At 35.3% G+C, this 8,301-nt stretch overlaps 1 protein-coding gene across 2 annotated transcripts in view; it reads left to right on the forward strand.

The window, feature by feature from the left end:
- Window positions 1-8,301, forward strand: part of SUGCT (succinyl-CoA:glutarate-CoA transferase) — a 771,296-nt gene that overhangs the window by 381,882 nt on the left and 381,113 nt on the right. The window lies entirely within an intron of this gene.

Consider the following 8,301-nt stretch of genomic DNA (forward strand, 5'->3'; position numbering starts at 1 on the left):
TACAATATTGGAGAGTTGGACCAGAAACATTTCTTGGCAGTTAAGGGAGGAATTATAACTTCAAGGTGCCTAAATCTAATGTTAACTAAACAAAATCTGACATCTTGGTAGCATCAGGCAAATTTGAACATTTCCCTTACCAGTGTAGGTCTTTATGGGACTCTCAACAGCTTTAAGGATAACATTGAAACCATTTACCTTAACACATATAATTACATCTCCTACCTTGTTGGCCTTGTTCCAGCCACAAAACCACATGCTGCTCCTTGTAATGTGGCCTGTTCTATTAATCCTCAGTGTCTTCTCACATGTTCATTGCTTAATATTGAAATAATGAAACTTCTTCATCTCACTGTCATTTAAAATAAGCACAAGCTTCAGTAGCTTTTCCTGCCTCGCTTGTCTGTTCTAGTCACCCCCTCTTGTGGTTCTGCATCAAAGCATCTACCACCTTCGCCTCTCGTCAGTCATTTATTATACTTCTCTTCCTCCTTGATAAGACAGTGAATTACTTAAGGCAGATACAGTGCTGTTATTATTTTTCTTTCTAATGCCTATTTGGATTTCCAGCCATCAATACGTGTTCTTTCATTTAGTGAATGGAAGAAACGACAATGAGCAAAGTTATTGAAGTATGGAAGAACTGACCCAAGGGAAGAAGAAAAATCCCTGATAGCACATGCTACAAAACAAAAAGAGGAAAATAAAACTGTCTCATTTCATTTTCTATCTCTTGTCTCTTGTCCTTCCCCCCACCTAAATCTTGTCTCCTTCCTTCTGCCTTCTTTCTTTACTCCATCTTTTTTACCCCATCCTGCCATTCCAAATTTGATTGTTTTAAAATTCAACACTAAATGCACATTGTTTATCATCTTTCTCATTGGATTTTCCCCCTATTTGCATGAAGTCTTCATTGAGCACTTGGTTTCTTAGAGAACAGGGAAGACTTTTATCAGTGGCTACACACATGATATAATTTAGAAGGGCTGGAAAGAATCTCCATTCCATGGAATGTAAATCTTTCTTTCTTGTAGTTTGCTGATTTCAGAGGTTCTACAGTTATAGATTTTGGGGTTTTTTTTTTTTGGCTTAAAAGTTTGTCTACTCTTGGGTTTTAAGCAGCACAGAGAGAGTTAAAGCCTGAACTCTGATTCCTCAGTGTAAATAAATTTTCCCAGATCTTTTCCTCAGATGAGATTTTAATGTGGAGAAAGTAGAGAAATCTTCAAGTCACTGGCTGTCTACGGTGAGTTAAGGGGGGCAGAATGAGGGGGAAGAAGTAGGGACTCCCAGAGATTCAGTTCCCCTTCCTGACACTTTTGCCCAGGACTGAGAGGCTGTGGAAGTCTCTCTTAACTCTGATGAATTCCTCCCCTCCCTAAACCTGGCAACCATCTCTGTGTATTTTAACATACATAGAAAAACTTATTGTTTTCTGCCTCTGAAACATTTTTTGTTAGTCTAATATTCCTTTCCCATATGATCACATTTTAAAATCTCTTCTGCCAGCTTTTTTTCTAACTTCCATTAGCATCTTAGGAGGCTGTGTTTTATATGATTTATACATATCCTTAACCTACATATTTTGTTTATTGTAACCTACTCCCAACCCCTTATAATGCTTTGAGTCATATCATTGTAAGTTTATCTGACATTCACTCTAGAAAGCCTAATTTGGATAAATGGTCTGACGTTTGGTGAGGGTCACATTTGTTTTCTTATGCATTCCTTGGCAGCTCTGCCATTATCAGTTAATAGATGGTTCCTTGTAAAATGCCTATATTTTATGTGGTACATTTTTTGAATGTTGGTTATTTGGACAAAGATTTAAGTGGCTATGTTTTGTTACTATAAAATCAGCCTGGAAGGTCAAAGAAAGAAAGAACACAGCCCTGGAAAGCATCCTTTTGGCTTATAGAATGCAAAGGGAACCACTGCAGCTCCAGACAAGCTCTTCCTGACCAGGGCTCTTTCCACCCTGTTAAGGGAATTCTTTGTAACTGAGAATCAAATGATGTCTTTAAGTGAGTCAGGGTGGAATGGAATGTCATCTCACCCCCTCCCCCATTTTTTTTTTTTTTTTTCAGGAGGGCTATAAACCATTCCTTGCTGCCTTTTAGTAGAAAGAATTTGGTGGTGGTTATGGGATATTTATATGTGCATGTAGGGAACGGATGATGGTGGTGGGAGGGAACCCAGTAAACTCTGTTTCCCTAGATAAAACATTTAATACCCTCATTCTCTATTGGAACTTAATGTATATTTTTAGATTTATAGAATGTTAGAGTCCTAAACACTTGGGGAGCTGGATAGAACTTTGGATATCCTTGAATTTAACCCCTTCCTAAGTATAAGAACTTAAACAGTATTATCGGCCAGGGATCCTTTGAAACCTGGTGGGAGAATCCACAAGCCAAATCTAAATGTCTTCCTTTGGGGTGGGCGTGGGTACAGCTCTCCAGCCTTTTCTGGCTGACCTTGTTTTGCTCTTGATTTTTGAATGAGGTGAAGGATCTGGAGTTTGACTCAGTCTCCTGACACTCTGGTGTGCTCCTCAGACTCCCTGACTCATTCTCTTGTCTTGCCCAATTTCCTGCCTGCTTTTTGCTTAGACTGAATTCTGTTCTGCAACTACTTTGCCCCCACTTGGATTCTATTCTTATCTCCTCTTTGGTTTGGCTTTCTAGCATAGGCCTTCCTTAGGTCTTTGGTCTTGCATCAACCAATGTTTCTATTAAGAGCTGACTCCACCTCTTTCCCAGTGCTGACAACTGACATCCCTTGATTTCCACCAGCTGTCCAGCATCCTAGAACATGACCTGGTGACCAGCTGCTCCTAGTGCCTCACCTGGACAACCCACAGTAGTTTTGGCCAGTTGCTCACCTTCTTTAGTTCCAGTTTAACATGTTTTTCCAAATATTACTCAGCTCATTGGTGAGGCACAAATTGGAATTTCCTGATTATCAATGCCTTACCAACAGCACTCACCAAATGAGTGCTTATTCCCTTCTTCTCTAACCAGAAATTTTATGTTTAGGATAATCCTGACGAGGAAAAGAAAATAAGTGAACATTTTATTTCTCTCTCTCCCTCCACCCCCATCATATATACACAACTTTTAATCTTTCAATTTATAAATTTACATTTTCCTGTCTTAATGATATTTTTCCTTTATTGTGGGTTGTTTTTCTTTTCTCATTTGCTAACTCTGAAAAAAGAAAAATCCAGACATTGGAATGTCTGAGTTTATTTAAGTCTCAGTACTCTCTTCAATTTAATGAATGGAAACAAAAAGGAAAATAAAAATGCTGGTCTGGATCTCTGTGGCCCTGGGATGGGCCCTTTTTGGTGGCTTTTGTTGTATACTGAATTTGGAAAATGAAAGTGATGGTTCTAGGCTAGTTTTTAAACACATCAAAATATGGAGATTATAAAAATATAATCATTCTATAATAATTTAACTTGCTATGATCTAAAGTAGAAGATGGGACAGAGAATAAAGTTGGTCTCTGAATGGACACTAACAAATACAGGTTATTCACTCAAATGGTTACATTCGTTAGATTAAAGAAGTACTAAAAATACTGTATATAATATTTAAGTAATAATACTTCAGAATTTACAATTAATGGAGTTAAATATGTGACTAAGTAAAAAATTAATACAAAAAACAGTATTTTCCTATATATTCTAAAATATAATGAAGAATAGATTCTATTCATGTTTTTAACAGCAACATCAAATACAAAAATACCTGTAAAGATAATAGTAACCAGATATACGTGGTGGCCATAAAACTCATGTGCAATTTAAAATAATGTACACATGAACTTTTTTTTGAGACAGAGCCTCAAGCTATCTCCCTGGGTAGAGTGCTATGGCTTACAGCAACCTCCAACTCCTGGGCTCAAGCGAGTCTCCTGCCCCCACCTCCCAAGTAGGTGGGACCACAGGTGCCCGCCACAACGCCTGGCTATTTTTTGGTTACAGCCGTCATTGTTGTTTGGCAGGTCCGGGCTGGATTCGAACCCGCCACCTTAGGTATATGTGGCTGGCGCCTTAGCTACTTGAGCCACAGGCGCCAAGCCACATGTACTTTATGTTTATGGCCATCCCGTATATAGGACTTACATGACCAAAAAAAAAAAAAAAAAAAAAAAAAAAAATATATATATATATATATATATATAAAACTTTCTTGGCTAAGAAGACTAAATATTATAAAGATGTAAAATGTTCTTATAGTAATTATTTTACAAAATACAAAACATCATGTTGAGTAGGCTATTTTGAGCATTTGACAAATTCTGAAGTTATCTTCAAGAATAGACTTAAAAATTCTTTTTAAAAATTATTGAAGGTAAGAATTCCTGCTATATAGTAGACCAACTGTAATGTTAAAGTACCATAAATAAATTGTAGAAATAAAATGGAGGAAATTTTTCCAGCAATAACTATAGATAATAGTAGTTATTTTACAAACAGACCATTAAAATAGTTCAGAAAAAATTACAACTACCTCAATATAACTTGACATAATTTAGTAAAGTTGAAATTATAATGTCAAATTAATGTATGACAAATGTACATGCTTACTACTGACCAAATAGAGGCAAATAAAAATATCTGAAATATGTTTTTCTCTTTTCAATCATTTAAATACTTATAAAAATAATAATTAATGTTGCCTAATGTGTAGTATGATATGCAAGTTCATTACCTGCTGGCCAGAAAGCAATTGGACAACAGCATATAGAGCCTTAAAATGTCATTCTTAGTGACCCAGTAATTCTATTTCAAAATATTCATTCTTAATGTCCTAGTAAATTTCTTTAGAAGACTCAAGATAAGACTATATAGTAAGTACACAGTTGCAGAGTTAATCACAATAATGAAATACTGCAAACCACACAATCATCTGGCATTAGAGAAATGAGTAGAAACTTACTTTGGAATATTATGTATTTACTAAAAATTAAATCTACTGAGAAGTTATTACTTGGTAAATTCTTATTATATCATATTAATTTGAAAAGGGAAAATTATAAACTATGTTAACAAGAACAACAAAAAGGAATAGCATCAAAGGAAGAAATATAGCTAAATATTAATTTTTGTTTTCACATTCTTATATTCCTAGTTTTCAAAATTTTAATAAAAACATCTTAGTAATCAATAAATTGATAACTAACAAATAGCATTGCAATATACACTCATTTTTAAGAGAGAAAACAATGCCAAAAATAACCAAAAAATAAAAAAAAAACCCTCTGTGCTCTGACCTTGGTAGTAAGTACCCAACAATTTTTAAATTTGTTTTCTTATTAAATCATAACTGTGTACATTGATGCATTTATGGGTTTCAGTGTACTGATTTGATATGCAATGTGAAATGCTTACAATAAACTAAGTAAGACAACCATCACAATTATACTCTTTTCTTAATAGTTTTGAAATGTACCATTGCATCATGCACATTAGGTGAGGTCCCTCCAAATACCCTCCCTCCTCCCCCACCCCTCCCCTCTCTCCCCTCTTCCCTTCTACTTTCTGGCCTATAGTTATGTTTTACCATTCAAGTTAATGTGTAGGTGATTGTATATTGATTCATAGTAGTATCGAGTACGTTGGATATGTTTTTTTCCATTCTTGAGATACTTTACTAAGAAGAATATGTTCCAGCTCCATCCAGATAAACATAAAAGATGTGAAATCTCCATCTTTTTATGGCTGCATAGTATTCCATGGTGTACATATCCCACAATCTGTTAATCTATTCATGGATTGATGGGCATTTGGGATGTTTCCATGTCTTGGCAATTATGAATTGGCCTGGAATAAACATTCTGATGCAAATGTCTTTGTTGTAAAATAATTTTTGATCATCTGGGTATATACCTAGTAGAGGAATTGCAGGATTGAATGGTAGGTGTACTTTTAGTTCCTTGAGTATTCTCCAAACTTCTACCCAAAAATTTAATTCTAAGCCTTAGGTCACTGAGGGCCCAAGGTGGCATAGGATATGCAAGTCAAAATAATAGTTTATGAAGATGCCTCCTGTCATTAATTCATGTTCTTGATGACTTTTACTTTGCATGAATATCAATATCAAAGTGAATATCTTCTAACTATTATACTACTCTGTAGAAATGGCTAAATTTTTATAAGAATAAATATAATGTACTTGTTTTCAGTTGTAGTTTTTCCTCTTACAGATTCTTTGAGAAAGTTGTATATTTTTCTTCCTTTGATATTTTTTAGGAGGGAAAGTATAAACTTACTGAGAGGGATAAGAACCATGTCTCTTATTTGTAAGCCACAAAATCTCTCATTTTTTAATAGAAAAGAGAATCCTTTTGGGGGGTGGCACCTGTGGCTCAAGGAGTAGGGCACTGGGCCCATTTACCATGGGTGGGGGTTCTAGCCTGGCCCCGGCCAAAACGTCAAAAAAAAAAAAAAAAAAAAAAGAGAAAAAAATAGAGTTACCTGATGAGATTGAGCTGGGGATAGAATGTTTGTAAAGTATCAAGCACTATCCCAAGAACAAAAAAAAAAAAAAAAAAGAGAATCCTTTGATGAAATACAGTTCACTCATGACTTCTGCCTTAAGTAGCAGAATCCACTAACAATTTGTATATTTTGGGGGGGTTGTTTACTGTATTGTTCAATAAAACTTACATTCTTGTTTCAACAATTACCATATGAAACATCTTAAAACAACATGCATTTGTAAAAGCTGTCCTTTGGAGAAATGTCAATAATTTTATAACTAGTTACCTTTACTAAATATGTCTCTTTATCTACATGAAAGTAAAAATTGAGTATTTTATTGTTTAAAATATGATTTTTCACTATTTAAAAATTGAATATAGTATTGTTTAAACTATTATTTTGTAATAAAATTAAAAAGTAAAATTGCATTTAGTAGTTTTTCTTAAGTAGTCTTTATCTTTCCCATTCCCAAGGTGTTTCTCTCTGCATTATTTTTCCTATAAATTACCAGCATCCTAGTGTTACTGATTTATCGATGGTACTTTTTACCACCTCGTAAGATTACTCCAAGTGGTAGAAGAGTATGACTGTGATCTACAAATGGATTACAGGAATAAAACATATGATCACATGATTTAACCAGGGAAAAGAAATGGTTTTTCAGTTTGCCAGGTTATTTTGATCTATATGTCTAAATGCCATAATCCCCTTTGGGCATATCCAAAAAGAAATTGAGTCTAGGAACTCATCCCTCCCAGAAGTATTCTTGAGAATGAGCTGGTTTTATAATTTGGCGCTGGAAGATTATGAGTGACAGTCGATGGGATAGACAAAGACCTAAATTTTATTTGAATTATAGAGATTTAATTTAAATTCCTATCACATACTCCTCTCCTCATTATTTTTCCGTTTTCCTTTCTTTCTTTTTCTCAGCTACTAGTTGGTTTGGTAGGTGGCCTGGAGGAAGATAGTAACAGATCCCTCTCTTTCCCTACCCTAAGTCAAGCTGTAATTTAGCTCATAATATAAAATAATCAAAGAATGTTTAATTAATACAGGAGCTACCTATGTTATACTTAAAGGGTAAATTACTTAAGTTTTTAATTTAATTAACCACTTATTTACTTAAAGTTAGGGTAAGATTTAAGCATGATTCAGAAACAGCAAAGGGTATTATGTTTGTTTTTGCAGAAAGGCCAAGCCATTCTGGGTCTTGCATATAGGTAATTTATTAGAGAGATGAATCGGGGAAACAAAAATGAGCAGGAGTTTTGGGGAAAGTGAGTCAGAGAAACAGACTGCCTTTGTGGGTAGCTGGGACTCAGTCATGCTGGGGACACTCTGAAAATTGTGTGGAATATACTTCAGAATAATGTCTCTGGAGGATAGGAATGCTGGGACATTTATCCATCAACTCCTATTCTCTGGTCTTAGATGGTTGCCCCCATGGTGTTGGAGAAAGCCAACTGAAAGGTGGCTTTTGAGATGATAAGCTCTCCACAGGATGGAACCATCTCTACTTGCAGTAAACAACATAGACCAACTCAGGTTGGTCAAGGGGGCATGAAGTGGGACATCTCAGGCCTTCACATCTGTCAATGTCAGAGACAAGAAAGGCTAGATGGGATTGTGATAAAAACAAGGTGAAATTCCAATGAAACTGCTCAGCTTTCAATACTTGTCCTGAACTATTAAGACAGGGGATAATAAAGAAATCAGCCTGGGCGAACATTTTATGAAGAGGACACCCCGGGCAATTGAAGCAACATCAAAAATACACTATTGGGACCTGATCAAACTAAAGAGCT

This window comes from Otolemur garnettii, unplaced genomic scaffold, assembly GCF_000181295.1.
Source record: "Otolemur garnettii isolate 467f Iridium unplaced genomic scaffold, OtoGar3 scaffold00119, whole genome shotgun sequence".
NCBI lineage: Eukaryota > Metazoa > Chordata > Mammalia > Primates > Galagidae > Otolemur > Otolemur garnettii.